The sequence below is a fragment of the Eublepharis macularius genome, chromosome 9, assembly GCF_028583425.1.
Source record: "Eublepharis macularius isolate TG4126 chromosome 9, MPM_Emac_v1.0, whole genome shotgun sequence".
NCBI classification, from domain to species: domain Eukaryota; kingdom Metazoa; phylum Chordata; class Lepidosauria; order Squamata; family Eublepharidae; genus Eublepharis; species Eublepharis macularius.
In genome coordinates this window covers 29,359,267-29,377,768 of record NC_072798.1, presented here as the reverse complement: position 1 = coordinate 29,377,768, position 18,502 = coordinate 29,359,267, and positions in this window count along the sequence as shown.

Sequence of the window (18,502 nt, the reverse complement as noted above, 5' to 3'; positions counted from 1 at the left end):
ATTTATGCTGGTATAACTGGCTGTTTGCTTTCCATTTATGTTGCACTCAGCCTTAACAATCGCTCAAAATCCTCTTAGGACTTTTCTCAATGTTAAAGGGGAAAAACCAGCATAGCTACCCATCTGAAACTAGTCTCTATGGTATACCATAGGAAAAGCAGAAGTCCTAGAACATTCACCCTCTGTAGCTACTGTAGGACTTCAGGACTTCAGTTTCTCTTAAACTCTTAGGCCATCCTCTGAAAGTGCTGTTTTCTCCAGGGGAACTGCTCTGTAGCCTAGAGATCAGTTGTAATTTCAGGATAATTCAATGGAGATTGGTAACCAGAAGATCAGTGTTCTAAGGTGCCATGAGGTTGCCAGGTCCCCTTACCTTCCTGGTGGGAGGGGGAGACCTGGCACTCACCTTTTTAGACTTCTTTGTTCTCACGCAAAGCATGGGAGTGCTCCCAGGACAGCACAATGATGTCAATTCCAGTCCCAGAAGTGATGTCATCGCACAGAGGCGGGGAATGCTCCCGGGCTTTGCAGAGGGCATGTTTGGGGCCCAAATTGGCCATCATGAAGCATGGGAGCACTCCCAGGGCAGCACGATATCATCACTCCTGGGAATAATGTCATTGTGCTAACTCTGGGATCCCTAGAGGGTATAAATAAAGGCATAGTTTCATAGCTTGGGGGCTGCTAACAGATAGGGTTGCTGTGGGAGAGCACCAATGCTTAGTTTGTTTTTACTTCTTTATCTTCATGTGTGCACCTGCAGGGGACATGATGACTTACTTCAGGTGTGACTGGAAGTGACATCATCATCCCAGAATTGATTTTTTAAGAATTGCCCCAAAACATTACATGTGATACCATTGCTTCTGGTGACATGGGAAGTGACATCATTGGGCCAGTGCATGAGTATGCATGCACAGCCATTTCCCAGTCCTGCGTGATGATGGTGGGTAATTTCCAGGGCCCTGCCTCTTCCTACTGATCATCTGCAATCAGTGGTCAGTGGCAGAAATCCCTGAGAGATTGTCTACCACTGGCTGTGAACCTTAGTGCTGAATCCTGGCTTATGGTTGGAAATGCAAATTTCCTCCATGGCATGTAGTACCTTTTATCAACTTGAGCTATGATTGATCCTCAGAAAGCATGATTTGGTCACTAGGGTTGCCAGGTATCCAGTTTTCACTTGAACAGTCCAGTATTTTGTTGGACTGTTTTAAGGATCTGCCAGGTAACTCTCAAAAAGTCTTCACTGCATGAGTTAAAGAACTTTATTGATAAGCTACCTGTTTCAGTGTCTTACTACGTTTTTGACCAGAATGACAATTTTCCTGTCACAAGACAGGAATGACATTTTCCAAACACAAGATATATACAGGATTCTAAGTGCCAGTGAATTCTCCAGTCCCCACCCCTTTAAGGTGATGGTCAGCTATGTTCAAACGGAAGCATCTAGGCAGGAAGAACAAAGTTGATATATGAGAAGCCTCAAGGCCATGAGTGTCCATGCAAACATCTCTTCCCAAGCTAAGGAGACCGCCACAGAACAGAGGGAATAGATTTGGCCGGGGGGCTAGTGCTGCTTGCAGGCCGAGCCCACAGTACCCCTGCCTCTCTGCTCCCAGTCGAGTGGCACACCCCTGGGAGGGCTGGGTTGGCCAGGAAGAGGAGGGAGGGAGTGGCGCAGTGTGGAAGAAGCTGGCCAGCCTACTCACAGCCATGGAAGAGGCAGGAATAGACTTGACTGGGGGTGGGGGGGGGAGCCACTCACAGGCTGGGCCCACAGTGCCTCCGTCTCTCAGCTTCTAGTTGAGTGGTGCACCCCTGGGAGGGCTGGGCGAGCCAGGCCAGCTTCCCACCACCAGCCCCCAGTTGTACAGCTCTGTCTCTGAGAGACTCAGGGGTTGGGGCCTGCACAGCTTGGCGCAGTGACATTACTTCTGGAAGTGACATCATCGTGCCGGGGCTGGAAGCATGTGCACAAGAAACATTGCAATGGTGAGTGCCAGGGCCCCCCACCCTTCCCAGTGTCCAGTTATGAGGGGAGTACCACCTCACAACCCTATTGATTACAGTGATCCACTGCAATGCACACTACATGGCACTCCCTTTGAAAATGACCTGTAATCTTCAATTGCAAAAATCTTCCAGGGCGGCGTGGCAACATCACTCTTGGGAGTGACGTCATCGCGCACTGTACTGAAAAATCTGTACTAACTGCCTGTTTGGTTCTAGTGCAATTCAAAGTGCTGGTTATTCCCTTTAACTCCTTAAATTGCTTGGGGCCAAAGCACTTTCCCCAATAGTCCTGAGCAGTAGCTGGATGGGGGGAGATAAATACAGAGAACAGGATGTCTGGTGGAGCCTCTGGAAGAGGAGAGAGGGGATCCTGTGAGGATTTGGGTCAGGACTCTACCTGCTAAAGTAGAGGCTAGACAGATGGCATGTGGTGACTAGCCCTTACCTGCCTGGGAAGCCCCAAACCTGTTAAGGGAGGTTTAGGGAGGGTAGCAGAGTGTGTGGAAGGCTATGTGAGGAGTCCGCTATAGTTGTCATATGGTCTGCTTCCAGCCTGAGGAATGTTTGATGGGTATTTTTGTTAGCAGAGTTGCATAATATGCAGAGAAGTGTGTGTATGTGAGCATGTGCTACAGAGTGTGCATATGCGCAGAAAGAAACAGTCAGCCTTTTTGATGCTTTTGAAAACAAATATGTTCATTTATTGTTGGATCTCCATACTGAATAAGAAAGGGAAGAAAAAGTGCAAGCACCGAGTCATGACTCATGGGGGGACGTCACATCACGACGTTGCATCACAACGTTTTCTTGACAGACTTTTTGTTACAGGGTGGTTTGCCATTGCCTTCCCCAGTCATCTACCCTTTACCCCCAGGAAACTGGGTACTCATTTTACCGACCTTGGAAGGATGGAAGGCTGAGTCAACCTTGAGCCAGTTACCTGAACACGGCTTCTGCCAGAATCGAACTCAGGTCGTGAGCAGAGCTTGGGCTGCAGTACTGCTGCTTACCACTCTGTGCCACGGGGCTCAGAGTGGTAAGCACAATTCTTTCTAGTAAGCTAGTCTAAAGATGCCAGTGGTGCAAATGTGGAGAAGTGTGACAAAGAGAGGATGATGAGGTACAAGAAGGAGGAAGCCTCTGAGAATACAATCTACACATGGCAGGATCATGGTAGGATGGAAGAAAGCAACAGATCCCTGACCTTTCTATCTCTCTATTGTCCCCCTCTGAAACCTAAGAAAGGGACAGCCTAATGTTCCTTCTCATTTTGCAATGTTTAGACTGAAGTGCTGAATGGTTGTTTTTATACTCATTGCTCGTTTGGATTGACTTATTTTTACTGGCTTGTTTTAATATACTGTTTTTATACCCAAGTCTTGTTTTTAGTGGCTTGTTTTATGGTCTTGCTTTTATTTGTGAGCCACCTGAAGCAGGTCTCTGAAGAGTTGGCATATGAAGCCCCTAAATAAATAAATATATCTTTTAAAAAAAGAATATAGTAGAGTTGACTGTTGCATCACACCATTTTTAGCCCACCTTTTCTGTGTCTCTTTGATCTGCTATTTTTCTGCTTGCAGGGGGTTTGAAGGAAGAGCATTCACAGAGCTTCAGCAAAGCTTCATGTGGTATAGTCCGTGCAAAGCTTCACCACTTGATCCTGCTGTTTGTATATGTTGACCCCAGAGCATACTATGTCAGTGCTATCTTGGGAATTGGAGCTGTCACTTCCACACTGAAATCACTATCCACTTGTATCCTACATTACGTTCAGGAAAACCCAGCTCCATTGCTTGAAGAACAAGAATTCCGAAGTAATATTGGGTTTGGGATGAGAAGTGGATAATTCTTCTCCATTTTCTCCTGCATAATAGTGCATGGCTGCCAGAAAGTCAAGTAGCTTCCGGTTTGTATTCTTAAACCTCTGCAATCTAAGGGCCTTACTAGCTAGACTTGATGACGTCCTTGTAGCTGCCAGAAGGATGCTGCCACCATTTTAAAGTCATTTAAAAATGCTGAAAGGGTCCAATCCTGATTGAGTGAGGAGCACTCTTGCTCCTCCCCTCTTGTACATTTTCAAGTGCTGAAACAGCTGTGGGGGGAGTGGCTGTGTAATGATTTCAAGTAAATGTGGGCATGTGTCTTTAAATGCTTGGTTTGAGCTAGGTGAAGAGTGGGGTTGAGAGAGGGAAGAGTGAGTGATATGATTGGTTGATGACTGACAGTGGGCGGAGTGAATGCAGTTTAGACTGACAGTGCAGAGAGAAAAGTTTCAGTCAGAAGAAAGCAGGCCAGCTGTGTGCTGCCTGAGTATACTGAAGTATTTATGAAATATAACGTGTGTGGAACCTGAACTGAGCATGTTTGTGAAAGGACACTCAGTCAGGGAAAGAGAGGCCAGCTGTGTGCTGCCTGAGCAGGTTTAATATTTCTGTGAATGAGAGTCAGAGAAAGAGAGGCTAGCTGTGTGCTGCCTGAGGAGTTTAAAGCATTTCTGTGAGAAATATTGAGTTAGAGAAAGAGGCTAACTGTGTGTGAAGCCTTAGAAGAGATCTGTGTGAATGAGAGTAAATGAAGTAACTTTAAGAACCAAGAACTACTTTTATGAAACCTATATGCTTCTTGACTAAATAAAAGTTTATTCTGTTTTGTTATATCCCAGAGTAGCGGTCATTGCTATATCCCATTCTTATCCTCAGGGCCACATAGAACCATGAAGGAGCCTGACGCTTGGTAACGTTACCAAAAGGGGAAACTTAAATAAAAAATATTGGAATACAATATTCCTGGTGGCAGCAAACTACCCAGAGGGTGTTAAGGGAAAGATTAAAGGAAAAATCTACCCCAAGGAAAGTAAAGATCATAACAGGCTGTTTCAAGCACTTGATAAGGGGGCGGGGGGAGAGGTAAACAAGAACACCTCAACCTACCAAGGACGAATCAGGAGGATTTAGCCCTTGCAGCATTTTTAAATGACTCCTTGGGACAGCCATGAGAACACCATCACATCTAGTTTGGTCCTAATACACAATTGGCATATAGCACTGACTGATAAGTGTTCATATTAGTTGAGTAGGAAGCTGCTCTGTGATCGACAGGAAAGTTTAAGCAAGCTACTATTATTTATTTAGTTAAAGAGCATATTTTTTTTCTTGAAAGAAGACCAAAGTTGACCTAAATCTTAGGGCTTTGTGCAGACTAATTTTCTCTCACTGCCTCTGCTTTCTTCATCGTTTTTGAACTAACACTGAACTGCAGCCGGGGTTCCATTCCGACTAAAAGGTGGAAGCAGTCTTCCTCCAGCTGAGTTGGAGGGATTTTTCTAAATTAAAAGTTACCCCTTTAACAGATAAAGAACACTAGGGCTAAGCTTAGTCCCAAAGACAAGCAGAGAAGTCATCTATGGCAGAGCAGCTGTAATGCAGAAAAGGTCAATATGGTTGTTAGAATGTCTGATTATGACTAGAGCCCTCTACATACGCAGAAATGTTCCGCATGGGTTGCCTGTTTCAGGGCTCTAAGGAACTTCATGTTCCATAGTTCTTCTCAGCTTATTGTGCATAGAACTGTGGCTTTTTAAAACATTACCATGTGGTTGTTCAATAACATATATCAGTTAATAAGATTATGTAATTCCCAGTAATTGCTGACTTGTTTTCGAGGCAGCACTTTGAACTTGGCTTCCTTTCTGCCACGTTTGTTAAACAGCAGTGATAAAAAGGAAGATACTGACCACTGTTGTATCTGTGCCTCCAAATAAGACATTTTAAAATATTTTCAGACAATGTGGATACTGAATTGTCTAAAAATGAAACGATATTAATGGAAGAAAGCATGAAGGGAATTTTATCAGAGTTATGATGTATTATTAGACATTGTCTATTAGAAGATCCATATAAATTGCAATGGCAGTGACAAAGGCGCTTAGCAGCAGAGAATAAAATATTGCCGCCTTCCATGTGACAGCCCTTCAGGTATTTATTTAAAACATATGTAAGTCTGTCTTTCTTCCATGTGACCGGGTATTTAAAGACTGTGATCATATCTCCCCTTGGTTTTCAGACCAAACATACTCTGTTCATTCAACCTTCTCCATACAACTTGCTTTCCAGACCCCCAATCAATGTTATGGCCCTTCTCTGAACCCATTCTATTTTACCTATATTTTTCTTAAAGAGCAGAGCCCAGAACTAGATATAGTAAATCAGTATGTTTGCACAGCACAGACTAGAATGAAACTATTACCTCTCGAATACTGTGCTTCTGTTAATGCAACCTAAAACTGCATTAGTCTTTTTTGTGGCTACATCATACTGCTGACTCATGTTCCACTTTTGGGATTGACTGCAATCCCAAAATCCTTCTCACATATACTAATGCCAAGTGAAGTATTCCATATCCTATTCATGTGCATTTGATTTTTTTTGCTTAAATGTGGAATTATGCATTTGTTGCTGGAATTTCACATTGTTCATTTCAGCCCAGCTTCCCATCATTTTAATTTTTATTCTTCCGAGGTGTTCACTATCCCTACCAGTTTTGCCATATGCAAATGATTCCCTTCTATTGATGATAAAAACATTTAAAAGTACCAAGCCCAGGACAGAACCCTTCAGCACCCACTTGTGGCATCTCTCTAGGTTGAAGAAAAAGAACTTGGATGTTACAGGAAAAACTGTACAAACTTCGTGGAGATACTCAAAACATCCCACAATATATTGGCACATAATATTAATGGCTTTCTCTCTGTGTGTGTGTGTGTGTGTCTGTGTGTCCCATATATATATGGGACATATATATATATATATATATATATATATATATATATATATATATATATATATATATATATATATATATATATATATAAAGAGTGGTAAGCGGCAGTACTGCAGCCCAAGCTCTGCTCACGGCCAGAGTTCGATCCTAGTGGAAGCTGGGTTCAAGTAGCCAGCTCAAAGTTGACTCAGCCTTCTAGCTTTAACCAGAAGCCCTCATGTCTGTTGCTAGTCAACCATGACAGTTTGGCCAATATTCCAGACTTGGTAGGCAGGGGGGGAGGGGGCAAGACCTTTTCTGGGGCTGTCTGGGACTTCGCACAAGGTCTCATTGGAACCAGGCCCAGAAGCAAACACCAGGCAACTTGCAACCACCTGACTTGTATGACTCACCCAGGCCAGGCTGCTTACTACTATACAATAGCAACCATCCCCACTTGCCAAGCCAGTATAGTGTAGTGGTTAGCATTTCGGTGTTAAGATGAGGGAGCCAAGTTTGAATCGCCTCTCTGCTGTGGAAGCTAATTGGATGACTTTGATTCATTGTTGCTGTGAGGATAACATGGAGGCAAGGAGAATGATGTAAGCTGCTTTGGGTCCCCATTGTGGAGAAAGGCTGTATAAAAATGAAGTACATTGATAAATATAGATGAACATGGGGAGCAGATAAAAAGTAGGTTTGAAGGAGAGAAGGAAGTAGGGAAAGGTGAGTATATGGGGGCTGCCAGGAGGCGGGAAAGAGAAAATAGCATGGGGAGAGGATACAAGGGACAGTGAAGTACCGCCAGCCAATCCTTGCTTCTGGACCCGGCTGTAGACTATACTACTATTGCTGTAAGTATGATTCTACTGGCTAGTTCTGTGTTGTTTAATATGTCAATCTTAGAATTGCTTATGCTCTGTTTCAGTATTTCTTCAACTCTGTATTGGATTTCTGCTGGTTTTAAATCTTTGCAAATTTGCATGTATATACCCTAGCCTGCTATATGTGTATTGAAATGCCTTTGAAATTGATTGACCCACATTGTAATCCACGTTGAGTCTCGGTGAGAAAGGTGGACTATAAATAACGTACATAAATAAAAAATAAAAATAAATAGTGCCCTGGCTTCCTCACTCTGTTGCTAAATTCACATGGCTGCTCAACTTACTCACCTCTTACCCTTCTTAGATGCTTTGTTACTGCGTCCCTCTTCACCAGGGGATCTGTTGCTTGCTGCCATGATTCACCTTACTTATATATGCTTTTAATTTGTGACATTTCTATTTCAAATTAATGCCAGTTGAAGAGTGGACTCCCAAATCAGTAATGCTCCAGAGTAAGACTTAGGTCCAGTAGCATCTTAAAGACCAACTATATTGGTTACCCACCCAAAAAATATCTAATCAAGATTTCCAGATAAATCTACACCAGTGTTTAAAAAATGTTTGCACACATTTTAACATAGAGTGTTTACACTGTACAGTTGCTAAATTGCTAGGCTTGCCAGGTGCCTGCCACTGCCAGGCAAACTCCCAGTGATTTGCCTCTCTGCCAAGTAATCACTGGTGATCAGCGAGAGGAGACAGACTGCCTGGAAATCACCCACCATCCACAGACACAGCCCATGCAAATGGCCACATAAATGCTCCTGTGCCTCACATAAGGACATTCCTTCTGGTTACACTGTAAACAACAGCATTGCATGAGGGCCAATTCCTTAGAATTAGTCCAAATCATAGCATTTCCACTGTTCATTAAGAATTGGCCTTCATGTGCTACCGTTGCTTCTGGTGAAGCTGGAAGTGACATCATTGCATGGGAGCTCATGAAAAGAGCATAGGCCTCTCCATGCCCCCCAAACTCATGCAGGTTGCCAAGAGGGACCTGGCAACCCTATCTCTCAGTAAGTGCTGTAAATTAATAAGCACACTCTACTAGGCTCTGTTTCTCATCTGTGAAATGGGCATAGATGTCTACCTGATGGGCTTGTTGACAGAACAAAGATAGAAGAGATTAGAAAAGTAACCCCTTTTATACCCCGTTAGTGGGAAGGGTGGGGTATAAGTCGAATAAAATAAATAAATATATCCTTTAACAAGAAACAAGCTTACCCTTTAAACAAGAAACAAATATACCCTTTAAACAGGAAATGCTCCTACTAAATATAATACCGGAGGAGTTAAATAGGGAAAATAGATATTTGATAATATATATAATAACAGCAGCAAGAATAGTATATGCCAGATACTGGAAAAACACAGATATACCAACAAAAGAAGAATTGATTGAGAAAATCTTAGAGACGGCAGAAATGAACACACTGACAGAATTAATAAAAGAAAAAAATGGACATGAGGGAAAACAAAAATGGACCCCGTTTTATAGATGGGTTAAACGGAAGTATAAAATAGAGACGCAACTATATGTTAGCAGAAGAGTAGATATAAATTCCCTGCCAACATCTTTTCCACACTGTGACACTGAGAGATCTCTGTCTTTTGGTGCTACACCTCTGAAGATGCCAGCCACAGCTGCTGGCGAAACGTCAGGAACTACAATGCCAAGACCACGGCTATACAGCCCGGAAAATCCACAACAACCATCGTTCTCCGACTGTGAAAGCCTTCGACAATATTATAAAATCATTTGTTTGTTTTATTTTTTATTTGTTTTAGTTCCATCTTATTCTCGTAACAAAATCAAAAGTCTTACAATCTTTGGATACATGTTATAAGTCATACATTTCATCTCTACAATTCCATCATAATTATACTTTTTTCACTACGCTATTATCACTATAAGTCTGCATTCTTTAATTCTAGTACTTCTTTACTCTGCTCATTCGATTGTATTCTGCTAACATATAGTTGTGTCTCTATTTTATACTTCCGTTTAACCCATCTATAAAATGGGGTCCATTTTTGTTTTCTGTCATGTCCAATTATTAGTACTGCCCTGCACTCATTCAAGAAAAAGCAATACCTGGTATCTCAGAAGCAAGCCTAAACAGGTCTACTCAGAAGCAAGCCCTAGTTTATTCAATGGGCTTACTCCCAGGAAAGTGTTCTTAGGATTGCAGTCAAATGTTAGTGTAATAAAAACTGTAGATTCTTAGGCAAGGATCAAGCCGCTTCTATGTTTTTCACTGTAGCTAGTAAGTACTAAAGGCAGTTATCACAATACTATCCATCTCAAAGGTTAATAGTTTCTTACTCCATTGCTGGTTTGCATCTTGTTTTCAGATCATCTGATTTAGTTCTTCCATCTCCCTGGTTTTCCAGATGTTCTAGAGATCGCAAAATTAACTCAGCTGGCAAGTATCTGGCCTCACTGGCGGTCACGTTAAATCTGGTGCTTTTGAATGGTACTGTCAACCCTAAGCGATCAGGTTGTTTCACCTGCATTACCTCTAATGGTCTAAGCGTAGTTGACCATTTATTGGCATCCCCAAGCTTACATTCCTTAACCACCAATGTGGAAGTAGGTGAATATCTTGGGGGAGATCACCTCCCTTTGATTCTTGAATTCACACCTCAGCAGATGGATATGTCCACCTATATCACTATGGCCCCCCAAGATCGGACCCTTTTCAAGAAATCTATCAAATAGTCCCATGAGATCGAGTCCCAGATAGCTGAATTGCTTAATCAAGGAAAGCCTGATATATGCTGGGCACAACACTGCCATTCAGATGAAACGCAAGGAGGCTTGGAATATTATAGAACGTTGATGAGGAGTTTGTCATCTTTCTTCTCTGTAGATAAGAGGGTTATTAAGCAAGAAAATGTTGCACCTAATTTAAGGGGTAATAATTGGTATGATGAGGAATGTAGAAAGCTGAAGAGATTAATCAGAACACAGTTTAGAGTCGCTAAAATCACAGGTCTTCAGAAGGAAGTTGTAAAGATCAGACTACTTAAACAAGAATACAGGAAGACCATTAAAAGGAAGAAAGAGTTGGCAGCCTTGAAAGACTGGGAATCCCTTCATCTAGCGACAGTAAAAAATGATCATAAGCTTTTCTGGAAGCTAGTCAAAAATTCATCTACTTACTCACATGAAAACTCAGATATTACCACACACCAGTGGATTTCTCATTTTAGTGCCCTTTTTCAGAGTACAAAAGAACCTATACAAACCACCATCACAGTACCTTGCTTTTCAAATGAGAACATTGGAACTTGGCCAATGGTCTCTCCAAGCCAAATAACTAATATAATAAAACGTCTGAAACTGGGCAAAGCACCCGGACCGGATTTTATCCCTCCTGAATTGTTCCTAATGAACCCTGATTGGTGGGGGGCTTGTTTAGCTCCCATCTTTTCATCAATAAATAGTTCAGGTTCCATGCCATCTAACTGGAAGCGTTCAATTATAATCCCAATTTATAAGAAAGGTAATAGGTCCGACCCTCATAACTATCGTCCTATAAGTCTACTTTCTATTCCAGGGAAAATCTTTGCAGCACAACTTCTTGATAGGTTAACGGATTGGATGGATCAAGAAGCAGTACTCTACCCTGAACAAACAGGCTTCCGTACAGGGGCCTCGACTATGGATCATTGTTTGGTTTTACACCATCTAGCAAGCAAATATTTGGCACCCCCCGGCGGTAAACTCTATGCGGCCTTCATGGATTTGAAGACCGCATTTGACTCTATTAATCGTTGTAGATTGTGGCGTAAATTGTCAGAATCTACAATAGATAAAAGACTTTTATATTTAATAACGAACTTATATACTGACACTTCCGCCCAAATTAGGTACAACCGGCAGGGTCAATTAACTCCAAGTTTTCAAACCGATAAAGGTGTGAAACAAGGGTGTTTGCTGGCTCCATCCTTATTTAATCTATTCATTAATAACATGATTCTATTTGTGAAATCACATACCAGACACCCCCCTTATCTAGCAAATACTCCAATTTCGATTCTTTTATACGCAGACGATGCTCTCCTTATCTCCAAAACAGAACTAGGTTTAAAATCACTAATTAACGCATTTATTACATATTGTAATAATGAGGAACTTAAAGTTAATTATGCAAAATCAAAAGTCCTGAGATTTTCCAGGTCCTTCCATAACGGCTCCAAATCGATAAGAGTACTGGGAGGGGCTTTGGAGAGGGTCCCCTGCTTTAGTTATCTTGGTATCACTTTTAACTACAATCTATCATGGAAACCACATATTCAGGCTGCTCTGAAGGCCACAAACATTTCATCAATGGCAATTAAAAAATTCTTTTACTCCAAAGGAGCAAAACATATACCAGCAGCCATTAGGATTTTTAATGCTAAGGTTATCCCACAGATACTTTATGGGTGTGGAGTGTGGATTGAAGGTGTATCCGACAACCTTGACACCCCTCTACACACATTTTTGAGGGAGATAGCGGCAGTCCCGAGATGCGTAGCAGGTACTACACTTAGGGTGGAATTCGCCCAACCCTCAATTGAGAAGAGAGCATGGATTACAGCCTTTAAGTTGTTCTTGAACAAGGAAATTTACAAGGACAATTCAGGGAAAGTAGGTTTTGCACATTTGATCTCGCAGGATACCTATAAGAGTAGCCGAACTAATTTAATTAACCAGAAACTAAAAATTCTGGATATTGATATAACATCTTTACAGACAAATGAGGCCCTAAGAGTTATAAAGTTAAAACTAAAGGATCTCGATTACAGCAGTACTTTCCAGAGAGCCAGACGTACATGTTCGGGCTTATCCCTGGGACTTTCACCTCCAGAGGCTATTCCATCTTATTGCTATTCTTTAAAGATTCCAGCTCAACGCAGAGCCTTCACATTGGCTAGACTTAACTCCTTCCCCTCTAAAGTGCTTTCTGGTCGTTTCTCTGGACTCCCTTATTCTGAACGAGTTTGTGACTGTGGACAAGGAAAGTTAGAGACCTTGGATCATATAATAGTTTTTTGCCCTAAGTGGAGTAAGGAAAGAGAGAGATTTATTATTCCTATTATGTTAAAAGAAAAGCTTCCCTTCCTTCCTTGGGCAATCTCAGTGTTATTGTCTGATAACTTTCCTGACAATCAAACCTCTGCTATAGTGGCTTCCTTTTTAGCCACGGTGATAAAGAAACAAAATCTTCATGAGCTTAGATAGTTTAAAGTGATAATGACGAGTTATGTCTGTGTGAATTGGGTATGTTCAAGTGTACAGTTCATATTTTGTTGATGTTTGTATGGCTTATGGCTTCGGCCGGAAAAGCAATAAACATATTATTATTATTATTATTATTATTATTATTATTATTATTATTATTATTATTATTATTACAGCAGCAAGAATAGTATATGCCAGATACTGGAAAAACACAGATATACCAACAAAAGAAGAATTGATTGAGAAAATCTTAGAGACGGCAGAAATGAACACACTGACAGAATTAATAAAAGAAAAAAATGGACATGAGGGAAAACAAAAATGGACCCCGTTTTATAGATGGGTTAAACGGAAGTATAAAATAGAGACGCAACTATATGTTAGCAGAAGAGTAGATATAAATTCCCTGCCAACATCTTTTCCACACTGTGACACTGAGAGATCTCTGTCTTTTGGTGCTACACCTCTGAAGATGCCAGCCACAGCTGCTGGCGAAACGTCAGGAACTACAATGCCAAGACCACGGCTATACAGCCCGGAAAATCCACAACAACCATCGTTCTCCGGCTGTGAAAGCCTTCGACAATATTATAAAATCATTTGTTTGTTTTATTTTTATTTGTTTTAGTTCCATCTTATTCTCGTAACAAAATCAAAAGTCTTACAATCTTTGGATACATGTTATAAGTCATACATTTCATCTCTACAATTCCATCATAATTATACTATTTTCACTACGCTATTATCACTATAAGTCTGCATTCTTTAATTCTAGTACTTCTTTACTCTGCTCATTCGATTGTATTCTGCTAACATATAGTTGTGTCTCTATTTTATACTTCCGTTTAACCCATCTATAAAATGGGGTCCATTTTTGTTTTCTGTCATGTCCAATTATTAGTACTGCCCTGCACTCATTCAAGAAAAAGCAATACCTGGTATCTCAGAAGCAAGCCTAAACAGGTCTACTCAGAAGCAAGCCCTAGTTTATTCAATGGGCTTACTCCCAGGAAAGTGTTCTTAGGATTGCAGTCAAATGTTAGTGTAATAAAAACTGTAGATTCTTAGGCAAGGATCAAGCCGCTTCTATGTTTTTCACGGTAGCTAGTAAGTACTAAAGGCAGTTATCACAATACTATCCATCTCAAAGGTTAATAGTTTCTTACTCCATTGCTGGTTTGCATCTTGTTTTCAGATCATAATATTTAAATGTGTACCATATACGTAAGTGATAGAGGGGAAAGGGAGGCACTCTATGAAAGGTAGAAAGCACCACTCTCTCCTTGAGATCTTCCCTGGTGAGAGAAGGGAAATGGGGGTTTGGGAGCCTTGTTTTTCTTTTGTAAAGGCCAGTTTCTTACTTATATATTCATCCTCCTGCTACCAAATAACTACATATTCTTGCATTCACACAGCAATTGCAGAGCTGGTCTTTGCTTGTTTGCTGAGGTGGCATTTAGTTCTACCCAGAAAGCGGAAGGTGAAATCTTTTATGTGGTTTGTAAAGGGCAGAAAGGTTGAAAAGTCATCGTAAATCAACTTTTCATGGCCCCATGAATTCAGACACCAGATAAAAGTGCATTTAAAGATGCCTTTCTGTTTTATAGTAGGAGAGAAGCACTACAGAGAGAATCATTGGTTTAGTGGCTAATGTAACAGAAGATTTAGCAACATCTAGTGGTTAGAACTTTGTAACTACAAAAACATTAACTGCAATTCCAAGCAGAGCTGCACCCTTCCAAGGCCACTGAAGTCAAGGAGCTTAGAAAAGTGTGACTCTGTGTAGGACTGCATTGAGGACTGTATAAATGAATCAAATTATTGGAGTATCAGACATCAAGAAAAAGAGCTAGGACTGCTCCTCACTCAGGTGCTGCTCGCTAGGCTGGCTATAGAAATGGGGCACCGGCCAGGAAGGCATGCTTGCTTGTAAGAAGAACTTGCTGAAGGGGTGGGGTGGGGCTTGCTCATGAGGAGACCTATCTGAGGGCCTGATGGATGCCTGCAGGACTTCCCTTTGATCTGCAGCTGCAGGCCATTTGGCTGCTGAACCCAGTTCCACCCCGACTTTGAACATTCAGCACGGTTGCTGAAGTCTCCCAGAACAGTAAGTCTAGGTGTCTCCAACACCATGTCTGCTAGCAGCTCTGCCAACTCAGAGGGGGTGCTTAGGGGGGAGCTAGGTGGTCTATACACAAGCAGTATACCCAATTTAGCTTTAATTCCCAAAGACAGGAACATACAGTCAATATCAGCTATAGCTTGTACTGGAGATCTGTGGAAGTTCAAGGACACAGAGGATAACAGCAACCCCTCCTCCCCGGCTACTATAGCGAGGTTGGTGTAGGATTGCATAGCCAGAGGGAGTTAGTTGGGACAGACACACCTAGTCATTTTCCTGCAGCCATGTTTCTGTTAGGCAAGCCACATCAATTTTCTCTTCCTGTAACATCCCAGCAATGCATGCAACCTTGTTCCTAACATTCCTGGTATTGCATAGGATTAGTGTAGCAGGGTGGGTGACTTTGGGAACTATCTTGCGGGGTTCTTCAGGGCGCAATCTTATCTCTCACATTATTCAACTTTTATTTAAAGCCTTTAGGAGAACTCAGTAGCAGCTATAGAGTTGGTTATCACCAATATGCAGATAACACCCAACTCTGTATCTTGATATCTGGTTCCCAAAGGATGCAATAGAAATCTTAGATCGCTGCCTGACAGCTGTGGTGAAATGGTTGAAAAACAACAAACTGAAATTGAACACAGACAAGTGATGCTTGTTGAGAAGGCAGAGTTCTTTTTTTTAACTTTATTTTGCATTTTTATATAACTTTTTCCAAAACTACAAATAACCAAATTCAACAACTGCATAATACAGAGTATGGGCAATACATGAAAGAGATGAAAATGTTTTAACAAACAGCCAATATTAACACTGAAAACAATACACTAAGTATAAGAAGTCACATTATAGCAAAGAAGCTAAGTGTATGTAAATCTACGTTAGGTAACTGATTAGTATTATGACAATAGGTTAAAAAGGGTAGCCAGTTAATATAAAGTAATAGATAATAGATTTTAAGTTTATAACAATATTTTTGAAGTTAATAGATAGGGCTTAGTTGAATAAAAGAGTAAGTAAATATGAGATAAGGAGTTACAGAAAAAGGGGATAGATTGGGAATAGATTAGGCTGTAGGGTTGGAAAGCTGTTGGAAGTCTTGGGAAAGGGGGGGAGGGAAAGGGTGGGGGAAAGGATAATGAGATGCTATTTGAAAGTTGTATATTAATATTCTCACCTAATAAAAATTTTCTAAACAAAGGTTAAAAAGGGTAGCCATTGCACAAGAAAGCACGATTGATATTGTCGATTATCTATGCCTTTAAGGTGGTCCGCTATTTTTTCCATTATGAAAATGTCCCATAGTTTTCTGAGCCATTGTGATACGCTTGGATTTTTTTCCTGTCTCCAGGTTGAGGCTAAAAGCAATTTTGCCGCAGCAATCAATAAAAATATCAGATTCTTCCTAATAGATGGGACCGTCTGATCCTCCCAGAGTCCTAGAAGGATTACTTCAGGGCACTTGGGAATTGCATAGTTTGTTATTGTTTTAATTTTTTGTAGGATTTGATCCCAGAACAACTGAATTTTAGGGCAAGACCACCATAGATGAATATTACAGTCTCTGCTCCAGTTTGCTTGGTATTTCAATGTGAGCTGATCATTCCTTGAGTTTAAAATAGCATATATTTTAGCTATTGGACCTTTCCTATGAGATTGTGTTAATTTAAGTAAATATTCAAAGTCAGTTAGTTCACGCTTTAATGAGGTTACAAGTGGCTGACTTTCTAGTAGGCGTCTGATTTGGAAGTATTGAAACCATGGGATCGTAGCATTTGTATCCTTTTCTATTTGAGCCTTGTTCAGGATAATCCCATGTTTGGTTATATCAATAATCCTGTTTTTTTATTACTTTCCATAATTTAAAAGAATGAGAGTCCATGCCAGGTGGGAACCAATCCTGATCTATAAAAGATGATAATGGTGAGATGGTTGGAGCAAGACGTAGCCTTAACTTGTCCCATATGTCTAAGGTGGTTCTTAGAAAGGGGTTAGTATGAGTTTGAAGTGGTCTATTCTTAGGTTCAGCCCAAATTACATCCTGTAAGTCGTGTGGGTAGATGTGTGATGATTCAATTAGTGGCCAACCTGAATCTTCTACAGTACTTAATAGCATTACGATGTTTGCTAGTTGGGCAGCTATGTAATATTATTTTAAGTCTGGGACTGATAATCCACCTTTCTTTGCAGACTGTTTCATGGTTAAATAGTTTATCCTAGGACGTTTGCCATCCCATATAAAACTGTTTATAATTTTTTGCCAATGTTGGAAATCTTGATCTGTAAGTTTAATAGGTAGCATGCGGAAATTAAATAAAAATTGTGGGAGAATCATAGATTTTACCAGATTAATCTTTTGAGAAGGCAGAGTTCTTGAAGGATATTGTACTCCCCACTTTCGATGGAGTTTGTTTGACCCTCGCTGACTTGGTTAAGAGCCTAGGAGTTATACTGGATCCAGCGCTACTACTAGAAAAACAAGTTAAGGCAGTGGCAAAAATTGCTTTTCACTACCTCACTCTTGCCTGGAAGATGGCCTCTTATCTCAACACGGCCAACCTGGCCACCTGGATCCATGCTATGCTAACATCAAGGCTTGACTACTGTAATGCATTATACATAGATCTCCCATCTAAGCTAACTAGGAGGCTCCAATTAGTGCAAAATGTTGCAGCTTGACTGTTATCAGGCACAAGCAGGAGCATGAACATCTCTCCCATCCTACAGTCACTCCATCGGCTACCCATCAGTTAACATGCTCAGTTCAAGGTATTGGTTATTACATACAAAGCTCTTCATGGCCTTGGTCTGGGCCTACCTGCAGGATTGCCTCCCCCCATGTTCCTCCATGACAGCTTCGCTCATCTGAACAGGGTATCCTACAGGTGCCAGGCTGCACATGGGCAAAATCAACAGCAGCCCATACACAGGCTTTCTTTGTGGTGGCCCCTACCCTGTGGAACAGCCTGCCTGAGGAGGTCAGGAGAGCCCCCACTCTACGGGCTTTCCGCAAACAATGCAAAACTGTATTCAAAAAGGCTTTCTACTTGAAAGGGACGGCTGTATTGTAGGGATGGGGTCTCAGATGCTTCACTAATGAGTTAGGGACCATAGACTTCAGCACTATGTTGCCTTACATATTATCTGTCACTTTAAATATGTACTCCTATGTACTACCTGTGCTTTATGTTGTCTACTGTCAATCCTAGAAGTGATTATGTTCTGTTCCAGTATTTTCCTCTACTATGTATTGGATTCTTGCTAACGCTGTATCTTTTAAAGCTTGTATCTATTTACTCTATGGCATTGTTTATGGAAATGTCCTCGATATACTGTGTCCGGAGCAGGCTCCTCCTGCCCCGGACTGGGTGCGCACGCCGGCCTCCCTGCCGCCCGCGGAGCTCCCCCCCCACCTGCGAAGCTCCCCTCCCCACCCACGGAACTCCCCTCCCCAATCCCGCGCACCCCCCCCACACCCCCCAC